Below are 20,084 nucleotides of genomic sequence, written 5' to 3'. Positions count from 1 at the left end.
TGCCCTGAACCCTTCACCACCTCCTGGCTTTCACCACATTTGTTCACCCTGCAGCCTCAACCTGCTGCTTCTTTGGCCTCAGAGAAGAGCAGCTGTGCACAGCTGATACTGAACACAAGCAGGGGCTCCACCAGGTCACATGGTATGAGGCTCTTCCTTCACCCTGCAAGCTGCAGTCCCAGGACATGGTCCCTGCCCCAAGGGAAGGACGCTCAGGACACATCTTCCCACGGGCTCCACAATTCTCTCATCCTGGAGGACTTGGAGGTGGGACCCGGAGGTGGGAGGCCTATGGGGAGCAGCATCTTGTCCTGGCCCAGGGTGACTTGGGGTCCTCAGGGGCCTCCCATGCATCTTCAGAGGCACCAAGACAGGCTTGGACTGCTTTTTAGTCATAAAACCCAAAATTCACAATCCCAATTTAGTGAAAATCTACCCAGCTATTTCTGTGTGTTTTTAAATGTTAGCTAACAGACGGAGATTTCGTTTTATTTATATACGCAGAACAGCTAGCAAAACTGTGACCGAAAAAGAGAAATAGACCTTATTCGGCTGGAGACAGGAGGGCAGCCAGGAATGTCCCAGGGAGCGGTGTGCCCTGTGGGTCCCCTGTGTGCAGCCATGGGGTCGCCATCAGCATCTCAAAGTGCAATTGACCTCTTTCTGAGTGCAGCTCTTTGGAGAACTCAGTGACCTGGTGGTCACCATGCAGGTGAAGAGCGGCTACCCTGCAGCCACCATCTTCCCCAGGGGTTTGTGTAAGTTAGAATCGCCAGTCTACACCTCCTAAACTCCTGTCACTGCCAATGACCAGCACAGAGAACACAAGGCAAACCAAGAAGAGCCTCAGGGACCCTAAGGGAAGGGTGGGCTGGCCAGATCCTGGGACAGGACAAGAAGTGCCCAACTTTGATCTAAACAGTAGTTTTCCTAAAAAACAAACAAACAAACAAATGATGGGAAAAGTTACACTCGAACCTTCACTTGTCAGAAATGTCTGATTTGTAGAAAAACATAGGGTGCCTGGGTAGCTAGCTGCGTGGGGCGAGAGTTTTTTATCAGGAAGTAGCTGAGTGGACGGATCTATTCCCAGCAAACCTTTTTATGCCTTCAGAAGCTGAGCTATCCTTTCAAATGTGCTTGGGTGCCGTCGTCATGTAGACATTCACAAAGAAAAGCAAAATCTTTGAGAACTGGAAGACTGCAGCTATTCACGGCCACATGCAGCACAACCAAAATACCCACAGCATTAACTTGATTAAGGAGGCGGAGCAGAAACAAAACAACCTAAACAGCGCATTTGACGCAGGAAGTCCGGGTTGGTCCAGCCTCTATTTAGACCCCTGTGACTGAGCTTCTGGGCTGAGGCTGCAGCTCGAGGGACCACGCGCCACCAGCTGGGCAGCTGCGCCCATCCGTGCACGCGCCATTCGCGGAAACATGCTGGTCTCATTGTCTCCTAATCGCTGTGACATCACCCATCACCCAGGAGCCGGCTGGAAGAAATAGCAAAGGGAAACTGAGAAAAACTGTCTATGCGATTGTTATGCGTTGAATAACTAGAAATTTCACTATGCCCGTCATAGAAGCTAAATGTAAGAATAGCAAGCATGATTTAAAAGCCTAAAACATAAATCACCACTTTATTTTAATCTTTTCAGTGTCTTGAAACGTTTCTGGAATAGATGGATACGTCATGCGTGAAAAGAAGGAATTAGAATTTTGTAAAACCAAGTGTAGAGCGAGACCAGAGGGGTTTGAGGAAGGCACAAAGCTTTGGGTGTCAGTCTCCTTAAGTGACCAGTTTACCTTCAGAGTCACAGCCAAGTCTTTGCATAAGAAAACTTTCACTTATCAAAAGGGCAGGCAGAATAAAAGCACCTCTCTCTCTCTCTCTCTCTTTCTCTCTCTCTCTGTCTCTCTCGCTGCTCCTTTGGGGATACGGAGGTGTCCACAACACTCAAGTTAACACTTCCACCCACTCTAGCAATGAATTCTTGCTTGAAAATTGCCAGTGACTGCTCTTCTTTGCAGAGTCAGCCCTTCCCTTGCAAAGAGGCTGAACCCTGGAGAAACGTGCTCTGTTTACACTGGTGAAGGATGGTACTGAATAACACACCAGCCCAAGTGTCTCTAGCCCCACTGCCTCCTCCGTACCTACTGGGCTGCCTGGCGTTTCTTTCTCTGCAGGTGCAAGAATGAATCAAGCCCTATGCAGAAGGTAGAGAAGCCAGGTCATAAGTGTCCTAGCTCCCTAGACAGCGTCTGCAGTTGGAGGCTGGGAAGGGAGGCAGGACCCATGCCCACACTCATCCTGCTGCTAGGGACCATTAGCGTCCAGCCAGGACTCCTTCATGTGTAACCAGGCAGAGGGCTCCTAAGGGCCTTTCCTGCCTTTTCTCATCTTTCCTGCCTTTTCTCATCTTTCTAACTGCGGTCCTGGAATGAGTCTTTTGTTACTGACTGGAGGGTCTTTTCCTCTAGGGTGGATGCGACTGGCAAAGTTGGTTTTTGTGCTGGAAAGCCAGAAGCATGGGGTGCCAGGTGCTGGAGCAGGAGGTGCTGTCCAGTGGGTTGTATACTCTTCAAGGGCCCCATACTGGCCCAACTCTGCATGGGTCCCAGCACTTTCCGTGTATGAATTACATTTGCATGGAATTAATATAGTGCCTGCCTGATAAAGCATTTTCTTAATCAACACTACATTTCATGAAACAAAAACTAAATGCCATTTTTCCTTAGAAGGTGCTCATTTTCATGCTTCTCTGCAATTGTGAGGTGCTTTTGGAAGGACAGTCTGCCTTGCAAAAATGTGGGAGGAATTGCTCAGAGCCGAGTCCACCCAGCCTCCCACGTTACTTATTATTTTCAGACTCAGAAATTTGATCTATGTATTTAAAAATGCTTCCATATGTTTGGCAATATTAAGATTGACAAATGTTTAGGGAAAAGAAAAAAACTAACTGCAAACTCAGTAGATCGACCTGAAGATGTTTATCATCTTTAGGATAATACAAATATTTAGGAAATTATATTGTCTTCACAAGTAAATTATTTATGCAAAGCAAAGAGACTGTGATAGACAAAAGCACTTAAAATATTTCTTTCAAAGATGTAACGTGCACTGATTAATGCTGGTGAATATATGTAAATGCACACGGGACATGCAAGATACAGGAGCAGAGACAAAGGACACCCTGGTTTCCAGTCCTCCACGTGCAGGGGTTGGCTATTGGCAGTGCGTCCTCATGACAAAGACCTGAACAAACCAAATGTTGGCAACTCTTCTTAGGTCCATCAGGAACTGAGAACATGGCACACTGCTGCCCCAACACTGGACAGACAGAGGTGCCTACCCAGGTGGTCGCCCTGTAAAAGGGCAGAAACTTCCAAAGTGCTACCAACAGGTTTTTGGGTCAGCTTGGGGCTGCCCCAGGGCAGCTGTGCTCCCAAAGGCCCCTCTTACCAGTAGACTCTGAGCAATGCAGGGATGATGGAGCCACCCCAGACCCAAAGCTGTCCCACCTTTCCTGCTCACTCCAGCCCCTGTCCTGGCCGTCAGGAGACTCACCAGGCTCCATGGAAGGTAGGATATGTGGTGTGAAGGACACAGCCAGCATTAGAACCAGCCAGCTCAGTTCCTCAGGGCCAAGAGTGCTACACTGTTTGGGATTTCATGTGGTTTCAAACCAATCTTAGGGTTGTCTTTTTCAATTTCTGTGAATGACATTGGGATTTTGATAGGGATTCACTAAACCTGCTCATGGTGTAAGTAGTATGGACATTTTAACAATATTATCTCTTCTAACCCACAAACACACAGCCTCTCTTTCTGTATATGTGCCTTCTTCAGTTTCTTTCAACCCATATTTTATCATTTTCAGTATACAAATTTTTGGTTAAATTTACTATTTTATTTTGTATTTTGATGCTTTTATAGATAGTATTGTTTTCTTAATTTCTTGTTCAGATACTTTATTGTTAGGGTATAGAAATGATAATAATAGGACACAGATTTTGAGTTATCAGACCAAGAATTTAAAATGACTCTGATGAATTTGTTGTGGGCTCTAAAGGAAAAAATGGCAAAGTGCAAGAGCAAGTGGGCTGTATGAGCAGGAAGTAGAAACTGAGGCAGAACCAGAAGGAAGCTTGAGGTGCAGATGGTAAGATTGGTACAGAGTCCCTCAAGGGCATGGCTGATAAAGAACCAGGAAATTAAGGACTGGTCAGTAGCAGCTTCTGAAACAGAAAAGAAAACAAGAAAGACAACAGCCCTGCAAGACCTGCTAAATACTTAGAAAAGCTGAATAATGCCCAATGAGTGCACGGAGGGAGAGGAAGAGGGAGAGGAGAAAGGTGGGGAGGAGAGGGGAGGAGGAGGAGAACAAGGAGGGGGAGAGAGAGAGAGAGAGAATAACCATTGGTTAAGAATTTCCCAAAATTAGTGATAGATAACACGCCACAAGTCCAGGAAGCTTAGGAAACAGCAAACAAGATAAACAAGACAAACTATACACAACTGTTCAAATTCAAATCTTGAGAGTGTCCAGAGTAAAAATTCCACTTTAACCCAGAGAGGAACTTGGGTAAGAATTGCAGCGGACTTCTCTGAACAAATCACACAGTAAGGGCGTAGCAAGACAGTAATGTGTTGAGGAAGAAAAACCACCTACCTGGAATTCTGTGTCCAGTAAGACAGAGAGAGACAGAGAGAGAATGAAAGCAAAGGAGAAATATGTGTTTTCTGAAACAGATGAAAATGGATGGAATTTGTCTCCAGGGATCCACTATGTAAGAAATGTGGAAAGTTCTTCAGAAAGCAAGAATGATGCAGGTCTGAATCTCAGGGTACAAACTGACAGTGTTAGGGAACGGAGTCTAGGGGCAGTGAGGCTATGCTGTATGGTGCTGTGCTGGTGGTTATGGGACACCACATACTTGTCAAGACTCGTAGAATGTATACTGGAAAGGACCTGGTGCATAGACTATGACCATCGGTTTAGAATAATACAAGACTGAACCCTGAGCTGCAACAATGTGCCACTCACCTGGATCCTGATAACAGGGAGACTGGGCAGAGGGGTGGGTCAGAGGTTTCTTTGCTGTGTGCTCAGTCTTCTGTATACAAAAGTACTCCAAAATCAGAGTCTATAAATCAAAAATAAACTAAATAGCAACTAATGAAGGCAACTCAGCTGTTCTCCAGTTTACTTTATATCAGATTTATCCTCACATCCATTGTTTCCTGGACAGTACAAATGTTGTCAAGAGGAACGGCTTGTGTACCACTGTGGTTTTGCCTGCTTCTGCTCACACCCATGTGCTTCTGCTCTGTGTGACATGGACACACATATGTGTGTCTGATGGAGGTTCTGGATCTTGGGAAAAGTAAACTGGGTGCTCTATCAGGGACAGCTTTCTTGAGAATAAAGATGGGAAAAGTTGATTTTTGTGTGGCAACGTGGAAACCCTTCATCTTTCTCACTCAATTACATTTGCATTCTCTGCTGTTCAGGGACCAGCAGAGGCAGGTCTGGTGGGACATTTGGTGATTATTAGACTTTAGAAACTAAATTACGAATTTGGCCTCATCGCTGTTGAGATGACAGATGGGGCATCCTTGCTACCCACATTGAACTACTACAGACCTAACAAAAATTTATAAACTTCAAAAATTGCTTTTAGCAACATAGAGCATGGTTACACTCACAAAAGGACCCAAGCTGTTCCATCTACAGTTGGAGTCAAGGGCAATTAAGGATAAATACTCTCTTTTCTCAGGAATGATTAAGACCTGGGTTGGGGGCTACAAAGTGGAGTGGCCGGAGGAAAACTGGAAGAGTTGAAGCCTGTGCCCTACATGGTGTTCCCTCCGTGCTTACAGCTGAGGACTTTCCAAGAACATCCCAGGAACACCCTGGCCCACAGCAAGACGCAGCCTATCATCCTCAGAGGCTTTTGTCCAGGAGGAACCTGAGTCCATGATCAGATTCAGGGGACAACATACAAGTCAGTGACCTCTACCCCCAGCCCCTCCTCTGTTCACAGTAGCAGACCCTGCTGGGACAGGGGCGTGCCCCACACATCTGTTTCCACATCTGCCTCCTTCGTCCCTTGGAAACCTGGGTGGCACTGTCCTGTCTGTGGGCTTGGCCTGCTGAAGAACACCTGCACCTTCTGCTGCATAAATGTGGGGACAGATGACAAAGGGACACAGGCAAGTAGCAATTCCTTGACCCCGAGCAAGGCAGAGGGAGAACAACTGGAAATCTTCACGGAAACCATCTCCTGTTCATTTAAACCACTAAGGGGCTTCTCATGCCTGCCCTCTCTGTAACATGGAAAGCAATTTGTTTCATTGTAGTCTGCACATCAGACTCTAGATGAAAGTGACATTTAATTTCTCATCCACCGAATTTGGAGAAACCAGCTCATCCGATCACATTCATGACTCGTACGTTCGGTAATTATTGATTACTAACATACTCAAGATGTCCAAAGTATACAATAATGAGAGAAGGGGGACTGGCTCAAAATTTTAAAAAATTAAAAAGGAAAAAAAGGAGTAGGATTGGGGATGTAGCTCAGTGTGAAATCTCTGTGTTCCATCTCCAGTACAAGAAAAAATAAAAAAGTACCCTGTCTCAAAATTATACAATCATGTAAGAGGAAAAACTGCTGCAGAAAATTAAATAAAAAGCAATTATGTTGGAGGTAGATGAGATGGTCAGAGGAATGCAGTGGTTGTCATGAGATGAGTCCAGGTCTGTTCCCTCCCCATTCTTTGCCCTGTCCCCTGAACACAGCCACTAAGCACTCAACCCTCAAATTCCTTGCTGTTGTTGCCTAGGACAGTGACAAGGCTGACCTTGAAGCGCTCTCTCACTGCATATTCTGGGGACATAGGCTTCTAAGCAGATAAGGTCATGTGGCTGACATGATCAAGCCCTCATAGCAGGGTGCCTGCTGTTCTTGCACCACCTACCCTGATCTTGACCACTGAGACCTTCACTTGTCAGGACTCCTCCTTGGCTTCCAAGCATACCGAGGCTGCCGCTGTTTGATACTCACCACAGCCTCCAGCAGAGACAGCACTTGCATACTTCAACTTTGAAATGCTACATGGCTGTGTGACCAGGACCAGAGGGATTCCTGAGAGCAGCTCTTTAATCTGCTGGTCTTCCACAGGGTGCTGGCCACAGGTCACCTCAGCTGTCCCAAAGGCATGGAAAATTGGAAGGTTCTTGAGAGAGTCAAGACCTTGAAACTGGATCCTGATTCTAATTGCACTGGAGAATTTCCAGTTTCCCTGCAAATACAGCATGTGGAATGTGGACGGACTGCCATTCCTTAAGCAACACTGAGTTCGAACAGCAGATTTGGCATTGCCATATTTTAGAAGCATAGCGTTAAGCTTTAAGGATTGAAACAAAACGAGACCAGCACGGAAACAATAGAACATACAAGAAGAGAGGAGAAAGAGAGAGAGGCCAACAGAGGTCAGTCGGTTTCCTCTTCCCAGCCAAAGGGAGGTAATGGTTAAGGAAAATCAGCTAAGTCTTTTTGGACACTCAAAACAGAACAACTGCTCCATAAAATGTCCTAGCTTTACTTGGGCCAGTGATTTGCCCTTCCATTGTGGTCATTTGAAGCCCCTCAGAGGGGCTAGGGCCATATGCATCTTGCAAATTGTTTGTTGAACACCAGTCATGTGCAAGGCACCCCCATAGATGGCATGTGGGGCAGAAGGGGCTGAACCCAAAATTCTCACGTGCTCCCCAAGGGGTTAAGGTTGGGCTACAGCTGATGGGGACACTCTCAAAATATTCCCAGCACCCACCACGCCATGAAAACATGATGTCTAGTTCAAGATTCACTTTCTCATAACTTATCTTTGCCCATGTTCAGAGCACCTTTCATCCTATGTAGTGAGGAATCACAGAGATTCAATTTCCAAAGCTGCTTTGGAGTTATTGAATGTGACTTTTCAGTAGAAATTTTGGGGCACACAACTCTCTGCAGAATGCCACACAGAGCAACGTCACATTGGGACTTGGGCTGTGTCATGATTGCATATTGGGACAACGCAATCTCCACGAAAACACCGTCATATCCAGCCAGTGACTGTTGGGTTTAGAAATTGCCTCTGTCAGAGTGTTTCTCTCCAACAGACTATGTGATGGACATTATAGCAGAGCAAATGCTGGGAGGAGATCCTGTGTTTTGGAATCCACTCTTAAATTAATTACTTCTATGCTCGGTGGATGCCTTCCGCAAAGGCCCACACCGTGAATGCAAATGCCAGGAGAAATGGCTTGGGGAGTTCAGGGACCCAGCTGCCCACACAGGAAACCAGCCAGGCACGGACATAATTGGGGCGGGCGTGCAGTCTAATCTCTGCATGAGGCCCGGCATGGCCTGACACTTCCAATTAAAGAGAAGCGGTTCTCAGCTGGCGACATTCAGGGTTACTTCATGGAAAACATGGCATTTTGACCCAAAGTAATTGGGAACGATTGAAAGGTGAAAAGGTGGAAAGATTAGAATCCCAGGTTCTCATGCATAGAATAATAATAGTAAAACTACAATTGGATTGCAGCAACTTTCTGAGCATTATTTTTTGGTTCTTTATAAAAACCTGAGGAGGTGGATGTTTTTGCAAATATTTAATGAAAGAAACAAGCATAGGAAGTTCAGACTCTTCCAAAGGCACTTATTAACTTTGTGAAATTACTGAAACATAACCTTTTGGCCCTAAAGGTGAGGCAATTGTTTTTCTATACAGCACAATCACCACAGGAATAAAGGGTGAAAACACAGTAGTTGTCAAGAAAGGAAAAGAGTATTGCTGAAGGACACACAGGATATATGAGTATAGAATGAGTTCAAAAATAGAGACTGAGAGCCCTGAGCAGAAATCAACCAAGGTTTCATAGCCACCAAGAGAAGGATGAATTTGCACAAGGTGACTGTAGAAGTTCCTGGAGAGGACTGGGTCCCTGTGTGCTGTTGGCCCCCACCTCATGTCCAGTACCTAGCAGGAAGTGGACAGAACATTATGACCAAGGTATTGATGAGTAGCTCAATGGATGCATTGATTTATGGGTAATAACCACCCATGTCATGGACATGGCAGAGGGCTTGCCTATCAAAAAACCCTGTACGTGATTACAATTATGCTTCATCAAACATGCCAACACGCCTTGAAAAGCCAAGTATGCATGCCGGACAATAATAAATGAAGGAAGCAAGGAAGGAAGGAGGAAGGGAAAGAAAGAAGGAAGGAAAGGAGGGAGGGAAGGAAACAATAAGGAATGAAAGAAAAGAAGAGGGAAATAAGGACAGAAGGAGAAGAAAAGTGTCTTGGTTACTTTCTTTTTGCTGAGACAAAATACCCACACCCAAAGTTAAGGGAGGAAAAGTTTATTTGGCTCACAGTTTGTAGAGGGTTCAGTCCATAGTCGGCTGGTTCCAAGGCAGGGCAGCATGGCAGTAGGCGTTGCAGAGGATAAACAGTTCATTCAGGAAGAAGACAGCAAAGCAAGCAAGGAAGGGACAAGGCAGGGCTCTTTTGTCCCTTCAATTCTATCCAGGCTACTGGGATTAGGGCAGTGCCAAACCAATCAGGGGACTTATTTAGTAATCACCCACCCTTACTCCTAGCACTTTTAATCTTAGCATTGCCCCAGGAATCAATCACACACTCTAGATTCAGCCACCTCTGGAAAAGCCCCATCTATGACCACATGAGGCTTTGGGGGAACATCTAGACATATGCCATAACAGAAGAACAGGCAGTTCAGACACAATGCTGCCAAATAATTCTGCTTCTCCTTCCAATCAACCAATTTGTGTCTGGAGTGAGTGCAGATAATAGAAGAAAATTCATAAAAATACAAAAGAACAAGTAAGACTAAGGCTTACGAATTATAGAAAGAAAAGATTTAGGTAATTATATTAAAAAGCATTCTACTAGCCAGGAAGCAGCTGATGAGGAAGAGGGCCATCTCAGGGTCCCACAGCTGAGACACTTGCTAGCAACACAGCCAGCAGTGTCACGGGCTATGCTACTTGTGAAGTTCTGACAGAATCTTCCACAGCTCTAAGGATTTACTATTCAGTGGTGTTGGTGTACACTTTCATGGGACTGTTGAATTTCTTTCAATTAAATTTAGTTTTTTCAGAATTTAATGGCAGCTGTCAGCCCTACATACACAGGTTCCCTTGTCCCTTGTTACTGTAGCAGTTGCCTCCTAGAGTCAGGGGGACAGCAGGCAAGGGTGGTCCTCTGCGAGCCACTGGTTACACATGCAGAAGGGCATGGCACCTTGAGAGGCGGTGATGTTTCCTACTGATGTCTTCACCACGTGAGGGCAAGAAGCAATTTTTCTCTTCCGTGAGCAACAAATTGCTGCAGAACATGGCCACCATACCAGCTGGGAGTGGTGTTGCACACTTGTCACCCCAGCACTCTGGGGACTGAGGTAGGAGGATCACCTGGACTACATAATGAGTTCAAGGTCAGTCTGAGCTACATAACAAGACTCTCCCTCAAACAAACAAGCAAACAAAGCCACTGTGAGAAACATGTACTCTCGGGTTGGACTGAAATGTCAAGGGATTCATAAGAAAGGAACTACATTTGCTGAAAAGACCAAATTTAAATGATTTGCTACTATAGTCAATATAAACAGTATATATTTAAATAAATATTTATACATATTTAAATATATATTTAAAATTATATATATGTGCACACAGCTTCTCAGCCTAGAAGCTGTCTGCAATGTTCCCAGTATGTTGCTCATTTTGGAGATCTCGGGCTTGATTCCAGAGTCCTCGCTCCTCGTCAGAGTTGTTACCTAGTTGCAAAGTGGAGGTGACCTGTGTCCTCCTTCCTTCAGTGGTAGCTCAATGTCACTAGCACTGCACAATCCTCCTGCTTGTACCTGCAGTGTGCAGTCTCTCATGATCCTGCAGTTTCAGCTCTGAATTTTCCCTCCTGCCTTTTTGCTCCAGAACATCATGTTCTCCTCAGCAAGAGCCATTCTGGACAAGTGCGTGTTGCTACACAGAGGGGGAAGGCTTCTCTACACTAAATAAAACAGCTCCCAAGACCAAGAAGGTCTCCTCCTGGTGGTATGGTGACAAAATACACAAAACCATGCAGAACAAAACAAAATTTATTTATCACCCCGTTTTCTCTTTCCTTGAGCTGAACATTACCACAGACATCCAAACAGCCGGTTTTACATTTTGCTATTTTTCTTCCTACACATTTCTTGTTGAAAATATGGTAAACTGAATACTTTGAAAGCAGAGAAGGAGGAGGAGGAAGGAAGGAAGGGAAGAGGAGGAAGAGCATGAGAAAGAGGAGGGAGATGAGGAGGAAGAAGAGGAGGAGGAAGAGGATGAGGAGGAAGAGGAAGAGGAGGAGGAGGAGGAAGAAGTGTTGCTTTCTGATGTCCTCTGTCCTTTATGTGTTGGGGTTGATCCGAGTGGAGTGTTCTGGCATAGGTAATAGCTGTTATAGAAAAGGAACAAGATGTCACATGCTTGTGTTCTTGTTCTTCACCTTTGGACGTGTGGTACTCAGGACTGGACCACAGACTACACTCAGATCTAGAGGAAAAGCCCATGTCCTTGAGCCAGTGTCCCCGGGCAGATTACTACTTCTCCAAGTCTCCAACTAGTTGAAGAAGGTCTAAAACCACTTGGATGATTGAGGGCCCAGAGCATGTGGGTGAGCATGTCTTTGTACAATCTGGGGCTCTTGACGTAGCAAAGGGCTCTTAAGATCCACCTAAAATGTGAACGTGATTAATGCAATTGTCATTTTTGTCTCGCAGACATCTCATATATTTGGCTGATTAACCCAAGCTCGGAAGCACCAGTTGAATGCACCAGTCTGTGCTGATCCTGGGAATCACTGACAATAAAGAGCAGAAAGGCTGAGAATCAGTGGAGCAGTAGCCAATAAAGATGCAGACCAAGGTGAGCCAGGAGGCTACTGCCAGCACAGGAGCAGGAAGATACTTTCCACCAACTGTTCCACAGTGTGTGCTGCAGAAAGTTTGGGACTTGATCAGGGTCTTAAAACTGACAGATTTGACAGGCAAAAGGACAGTTGAAAGACAGTGGTCTCAGAGGCAGTCATGGAATAAATCCTCAGGGCAGAAAAAGTACAAAACAATCTGATTTTTAAATTGTTTTATTCATAATTTTTTCATCCTTGGAATGGGCACATGACAACAGATTTTAGTTCCAGTGCTGGGTGGACCATGTGACCATCTTGAATCTGAGGACCCCTGTTCAGGGCATAATAGAGTGGGCATCCTCCAGAGGTAGACCAGGTGCAGAGAAGGGAGGGTTAGGGAAGACTTGGGTGTGTGATTCTGCTTGTTCTCCTCATCATCTGTTTGAATCTTGCCAGCGTCCACTGTCCCTGCATTAAGTTCCCTCCTGGCTGTGGTCAGCTAAGCTCTCTCTCAGTCATTCAGGGGGCCCAGGATAATTCTACACTTGATTGCAAATCACATGGCATGCCTTGCCCTTCTTTGTACAAATTCTGCCGATGTAGGAATGTGAGGAACCACTCAGACTGTTTCAAAGTTCAGGGGCATCTAAGGACATCTGAGGATACGACCCGCACACAGTGGGATACAGTTATGTAACCATGACGGAGCCCAGGTAAACACATATACACTGGTTACGGCACTGTGTAGGAATGTAAATATGAGATAACTTGTATAAGAATTATACAGTAAAGATGCCGGTGGCTCTTGCTGCGGTGCTCTTTTGTTTTTTTACATGTTTTATTTTAAAGAGAATAGAAAATAAGAAAAAGCCAATAGAAACAATACAGAATTTCAGAACAAGATGAGAGGAAATGAACAATAGTTGTTATTTTGCATATTGTTATCTTCAAAACAGTTGTTCAGAGTACCAGACATAGGCATGCAAAACTGATCAAACAATTAAGTACTAACTCTTCCTTTCAATAAACCAACAGAAATTAGTAGCGCAATTACCTTAGCTATCTTGTGTGTGTATATATATATATTTTTTTTTTTCTTTCCTTCTTTCTCTCTTTTCTCTTTTCCTCATCCTTGTTTTTTTTCTTCTGAGCAGTTTCTTTCCCTTTCGCAATATCTGCTCATGTGCTCTTGGGCTCTGCTCCATGTTGCCTGCTGTTGCTGCCGATGTCTTGCCCACGTGTGTTATTTAACCATGGGACTCACCCTGGAAAATCTCCCTTGGGTCCCCAGACTGGGCTGACAAGGATTAAATGTTGACTCTGACATTGGAAAGTTACTAATATATTGGTGTTTTTGTCAAGATTTTTCATGATACTAAGACATACTGTGGGACTTTTGTAGGAAGTATATGGATACATATTTGCACACACGTACACACACCCACACAAGGCACACAGGTCCATGCAGGTACACACATGTACACAATATTTTCAAGTACATACACAAACATACCTAAGTATGCATGTATGCATGTACACATGGGCACACACAGGCACATGCACACAACATATGCACACACATGTGCATGTGAAATCCCAGTAAACATTATACCCATTCTCCTACATTCCCTGAATGCATAGTGGGTAAAACAGCATGGTGATGAGCTTATTTGCCAAAAATGGTGCAATCTGAACAGCTACCGCTCATCCTAACCAAAGTCCCTCCACCTGCGCTGACACACCTGACTCTCTGAAGGAGTCTGCTCAGGCAAGACAGCCTGATGCTCTCTCCTTGCTTAGCTCTCTTCTCCCAGGAGTCTCATGTCCACCAAGCAGCAACCTGCTCTGTTGATACCTGGGAAACAGAGACCTGGGAAATCTTTCTGATATGCAGCTGTCATGTTGAGCCAGTTCAGGACCATGGCCTTAGCGGGCAGGTCTTGCTAATCTGAGACTCTGCCACATGGAAGCATTGAAGCACCCATGTTGATTGGCTGTGCTCCCAGGAAGCACTGAAACATCCATGCTGACTGGCTGGACTTCCAGGGAGGTAGAACTGGGCCATGTGGCCAGAGGTGCACCAACTTCCCGGACAGTGAGTGGCTCTCAGAGGCTGAGTGGTCTGGGTCCACTCAGTCAGGGCTTTGCAAGTGTACCTTCACCAAGAGAAGAGCATGACCTGTCCCCACGTGGCTGCATTTGGTGCCCAGATGTTCGGATAATTTTCTATTGACATGAAAAAAAAAATAGAGGAAAACCTTGGAAGGAAGACATCCAGACTTGTTAGAGAAAATGATGAGCCATCTTCCTAGCCAGTTCATTACTAAAAGAGGCCGTTTGCCCATAGAAGGACACTAACCAAGCTCTGCCTCTCCAGGGACTTAGCCCGGCCATGGTCTCATCAGGCAGGTCCTCGCGGTGCCAAGTTCTCCCTGGAACCCAGCTCCTAGCAGCTCATCCTATTGCTCATCATTCCTGAATAATATGATGGCTTTGAGTTCGAACATCACTTGCCAAATCTTTGCTCCTTTTGTGTCCTCAGCCAAACCCACTGATGGCCCATTTTAGGAGTTGCATAAGAAAAGCCAGCATAGGTGGGTGAGAGACCCACATCCCCTGGGGAAACACGGAACTCCTGGCAAGAAACTGTTGCTCTCTGGGAACATCCAGCCTGCCTTAGACTGATTTTGATTCTTACAGTGCAACCAAACCCCACTGGTCCGCGTGATGCCAGCCTTGCCTCATCAAGCATTGGCTAAGAGGAGGGTGTGCACAGGCTGTGGTCAGACTGCCGGAAGCAAGCGCTGGCTTCTACTCTGTCACCACTCATTAAACTAGACTCCCTCCCCTCCTAAAATTCATTTGCTTGTGTTCTTGCCTTTAAAAGTTAAAAAGTCAGCTTATGAAATTCTCTAAGACTGCAAGCCAGTGTGGTGGTGCATGCCTGTAATCTCCATACTCTGGGAGGCTGAAGCAGGAGGATCACAAGTTCAAGCTCAGCCTGGATAACTTAGTGAGACCCTGTCTCAAAATTTAAGGTAGGTCTGGGGCTGTAGCTCAGTGCAAAAGCCCTGGCTTCAATCTCCAGTACTGCAAGAGAATTAAAAATTCTGTATTTCTGTTTCAGAAAGTGTCACCTCACATGCCTCCTCTGTGTCCTCTCCAGTACGACTCCAGCTTTCTCCTCCTTCTTCCTGCAGCACAGACCTCTTCATCATTCTGCATAAATTCAGGCACTTGGGGAAGATTCGTGCAAATCCTCTGAGCACTGTGCTGCTGAGGCCGGCAGTGAGAGAAGCCCCAGCCCACAAGTTGAGCTCAGCAGACAAAACAGGCAAAAACATGAACACCAAAGGGCTGGTCCACACTGTGGGCACAAGGTAGGAGGGCAAGGGCAGCCCCACAAGAGCCTCTAGGGGCAGGAGCCATGGGCAGACAGTCAGGAATGCGAAATGCAGAGCCTTACAGCCAAGCTTTGTACTCTTACAGTGGGAACTGGGAATTCACAGGTAGAGGAGGATAAGCAGATATTCAAAGGGTAGTATGCAGCAGAAGTGTGGCATGGAGCACTTGGGAAAGACATAATAGGAGCAAGTGAGGAGAGACAGAGGAGAGCGCAGGCCAAGGGCAGCCTCAGTGCCACCTGGAGACAGACAAGGCCAAGCAGAGCCAAGCATGGAGAGAGCTAAGATGATGCCAGGTGGCCTTGGAGAATGCCAGTGGTGCTGAGGGTTGATGCTGTCAGTGAGCAGAGAAAGCTGACTGAATGTGGGTCCTGAGATGATCCATAAGACCTGCTAAAGCAACTTGGGGTTGAGGCCAGAGTGTGTTTGCTGAAGAGTGACACCTTGTTTCCTGGGTGGCTCTTGCGTGAAGAGGAGCAAGAGTCTTAGGCCATGAGTGAAAGGGGCAGTCAAAAGCTTTGTTTTCCTGCTAATGATTGTTCATGCACTGATGAGAATTTGTCCTTTAGAAGCAAAGCTAAAGCTTCAGGAAATTCAGCAGAGCTTGTTTAAGCAATGTCCTGGAACAGGTGGCCATGAAGACCAGGCAAAGCCAGTTGCTGTGGGGCCAGGCATCCCCAGTGGGGGAATTATCTTCCTTTCCTTGTTTTATTCCTCCGTCCCCCATCTAGACCTTGCAGCTATGCATGGGGCTCCCCAGCTGGGCTCCCTCTCTGGCTGAGCCTCCAGGACTGGGGCATCTACTCACCGCCATCTCCCTGAAACATTTTCACCTGCGCTTGCCTGCAGGAGACCTCGAGCTCCTTTCACTTAGCCAATTTTTAAGCTGACCACATTTCCCTTATCTCCATCATGATCATTGTGCTAGGGCTTCCTGAGACTCAGAAGTGAAGAATCAGCGTTTTAGACTCCAAGAAGATAGCAACGCTCGGGAAAGAAGGAGAAGGGAAAGCCAGGAGGGGAAGAAGAGGAAGGGGTCAATAGAGAGGTCCCCAAGGCAGGGCTCTTGCAAAGCCCTGTGGGTCGTGGCCACTTAGAAGGGGTGATTTTGAGGCTGTTGTGTGGCCAGCACTGTGCTGAGGAGGGAAGGAGCCAGACAGGCCCCGCCATGCAGGGGGCAGGGCACCTGGGGTGAGGGTGCCTGAGACCTCCAGTTGATGCGCTGAAGTCACTCGTGAACAAGGGCTCCAGGGGACAGATCAGACCCAGGGCAGCTCCAACTCTTCCCACCACCAGCCCTGGCTTTCCCAGACTCCTTTCTCTCTTGGGTAGATGCCAGGATAGTCTCTGAGTTTCCTGACACCCTGGCCCAGCCTTCTCTGACCCTGTGTGGCCTCTGCTCTCTGTAAAAGCCATTTGTCAGCAAAGAGCAGGCTGTCATTCCCAGGAGTCCTGTCTCTGCTGCCCCAGGCTGACTCACTACAGGAGCAGGGTTCCCTTTTCGGTACAGAATTCCCTTTTCCCATTTCCACCTGGAAGCGTGCCCCCCAGCAGAGGTTTGCGGCTCAGCAGCTCAGCAGAGCTCCTGGGGAGTCTCACATCCTCAGCCTGGGCCACCTGCCACGCCAATTAGGTGGGACTGGGAGTCGTGGCACAGGTGAGCCACCCTGACCCTTGACCCCCCAGGTGCGAGCCTCCCACCAACAGCCACAGGTCTGCAGGGAGCTTGTTAACACACGGCCTCCAGTGCAGCCCAGACCTCTCAGGTGTGAATCTGCATCTTAGCAGGAAGCTGTGTGTTTTCAGGTCCAGAGTGTGAGAAGCTCTGTCCTAGAAGCTACTGAGCTGCGGGGCTGCAGACTGCTGAACAGGCAATCCAAGACATCATGGTTGGAGGAGACGTCCCCCACGACAGCAGGTCTAGACCATGAGTGTGCCCTAGAGTATTGTGAATGCTTTCAGGCACTGCCATGGGAGGTTCTGACCTAAGATGTTCATTTGAGGCCCAAGAGTCACATTCCTGTGACACCTGGTGACTGGAAGTGGCAGCTGGGACCACAGCAAGGTGCGCTGTATACAAGATGCGTGAGGCCTGGCTTTTACCTGGGCTGCGTTCTTTTGAGCTCTGCTCAGGGACTGCCTTGATCCCAGTGTTCCCCAGGAGGAGCGTGGCTCGTTGTCCCGTGTCCCCCCTTTTCTGTCTTGCTCACATTTCATTCCTTATCATCTTCCTCCTTGTGGGTTTCATTGCTGCACCGCCCTTTGGTGAGATTTCACCATGAAAAAAGAAAAACCTGTTTCACTGCATACCATGAATCTGGGGTCCCACTGCTTACTTATAACCCATGTAAAAGCCAGGGGCCAGTAATAATGCTCACTTCCAAGTCCTCTTCTGTTTGGTGTATTCTCTCTCTTTCCTCAGGGTTTAGTTCCTTTTCTGGTTAACTCTGATGCATTTTGCATGTCTGCAGAAATATCTATTTTGAGGTCATTGTAGACTGACCTGCAGTTATAAGACAATGCGCAGAATTCAGATTTACCCTCCACCCAGCTTCTGCCTATAGTAACATCTTGCAAAACAGCAAAATCACAATAAGATCATAGCAAAATTGCACCTTGACAGAGCTGAGAACAGCTCCATCCCACAGACGCCTCCCCTGAAGACCTCTAGCCTGCACCCTGTGTTTACAATTTTGCTTTATAATGTTGTGTAGCATGACATGTACCATATATAACATTATAATGTAGCATTATATTCTGTGTAGCATTGCACATTATACAGAATATTGTATATGTATACTATATACTATGATTCTAAAGAATCTAGGTATATATTGTTATGTTATGTTGTCTTATATTATACATAAAACATGTTCTATACTTTATTCCACAATATTCCATAAACCCAATCATATACTATGTAACCTGTGAGATTGTTATTTCTATTTTCTACAGATTCTCCCAGGTCTCTGCATGCATCAATAGCTTGTTCTTATTTTTCTGAGTGGCATTCCATGCAATGGCTGTGCTATGGTTGGTTTAACTATTCTCCCTCTCCAGGACATCAGGTTGTTTCTAGGTTTGGGTTATTAAGAATAACTGTGCTACTAGCATTCACCCATGCACTCATTGTTATGTGAACATTTCTATTTCTCTGAGATTAATGTCCAAGAATGCAATTACTGGCTTCCACGGTTCTTGCTTACTTAGTTTTCTAAGAAACTGCCAAACTATCCACATTCCCCTCAGCAATGCATGATCGGTCCAGCAACTCTGCCTCCTCCTCAGGCCCAAGAGTTGCCATGGATTCTTGTTTTTAGCATCCTGATAGGTGTGCAGCAAGCTCTCATTGCAGTTTTATTTTACGTTACCCTAATGTCTGCTGGGTTGTACAGCGTTTCATGTGCTACTTACCACCAGTCTGCTGCCTGGTCAATAAAATATCTGTCCATGTCTTTTCTCCACTTTTCTAATTAGATCATTTGCTATTTTCCTGCTGAGCCTTGAGACTCCTTTGGTTATCATCGGTTTAGCTGCTCATGTGGTTTGCAAATATTTACTTCTGGTCCACACCTTTGTATTCATCCCCTTTACAGATCTTCTGCAGACTTAAATGTTTTACTTTCTTCAAGTCCCATTTATTAATTTCCCTTTTTTATGGGTTGTGTTTTTGGTGTCATATCCAGGAATTCTTTGCTTATCTTTAGATATTAAAGGTTTTCTCCTAGTTGCTTTTAAAAGTTAATTTTACCTTTACATATAGGTTCATAATTCAGTGTGAATTAATTTTTAGAAAATGTGTGACTTGGGTAATTTTTTTTTTTTGTTACAATACTGTTTGTTGAAAAGGTCATGTTCTTCCGATGAGTTTCTTTCTTTGTACATGTCAAAGATTAGTTAAAATTTTTATACTGTCTCATGATGCTGAATGTATCACTTCTGTTCTTTTCTGAAGTTTTCTTTTTCACTTATTTCAAGAGCATTCATGAGTGTTTGTTGAAGCATGTTTATGTTGCTGCTCTGAATCTTTACCAGAGGTCTTGAGACCCACCCATCTTAGCGTCAGCATCTACAGATTATGTTTCTCATTTATGTTATAGTTTTGCTACTTTTTCATATGATGAATGATTTTTATTGTACTCTGAGCATCTCACATATTCCATTAGGAGACTCTGGACCCTATTTATCGTCTCTTTGTAATGGCAGTCATCCTGGGAGAGGAAGCTAGGGCCCTTGATACCCCAGGACACATGGGTTCTAATACTGTCCCCCCATGGGCCCCAAACAAAGGAGTAATGTCAATTCCCATGGGCCTGAAGACACGGGGAGAGATGAGGAGGGCAAGTGAATTTCCACACCCCACTTCCCAAGGCCTTATTCAGCCTCATGACATCATAAAGGGGACTCAGCTCCTAGGTATGGCATGATCTACACTGCAACAGGCAGGTGGGAGGGTTTGGAGCCTGCCTCACACCATCTAGTGACTTGGCTGCTTCTTCCAATGTGAGCCAGGAGAGGGATCAGGGCTTGGAGGACCAGTCCCTTCCCACCTGTCCAGGAAGAACCTCCTGCCTCTGCCATAGCAGGTGGGAAGGAAGTCTGTTCCCACTTGGACCTATCTCTATCTACCAAAGGCAGGGATTTCATTCCATCTGTCTTCTCTCTCTCTCTCTCTCTCTCTCTCTCTCTCTCTCTCTCTC

At 45.9% G+C, this 20,084-nt stretch overlaps 1 long non-coding RNA gene across 1 annotated transcript in view; it reads left to right on the top strand.

Annotated features, from left to right (window-relative positions):
- The first annotated feature begins 19,823 nt into the window (after positions 1–19,823).
- Positions 19,824–20,084, top strand: part of LOC102006139 — a 4,678-nt gene continuing 4,417 nt past the window's right edge. Inside the window, exon 1 of the long non-coding RNA XR_263979.1 lies at positions 19,824–19,970. This is a non-coding gene — a long non-coding RNA (uncharacterized LOC102006139). The remainder of the gene's footprint in view (positions 19,971–20,084) is intronic.

Source organism: Chinchilla lanigera, unplaced genomic scaffold (assembly GCF_000276665.1).
Source record: "Chinchilla lanigera isolate Chin_1 unplaced genomic scaffold, ChiLan1.0 scaffold00086, whole genome shotgun sequence".
In the NCBI taxonomy this organism is placed as follows: domain Eukaryota; kingdom Metazoa; phylum Chordata; class Mammalia; order Rodentia; family Chinchillidae; genus Chinchilla; species Chinchilla lanigera.
The sequence above is the reverse complement of the archived record's forward strand: the minus strand, read 5'-3'. Positions and strand labels throughout refer to the sequence as shown.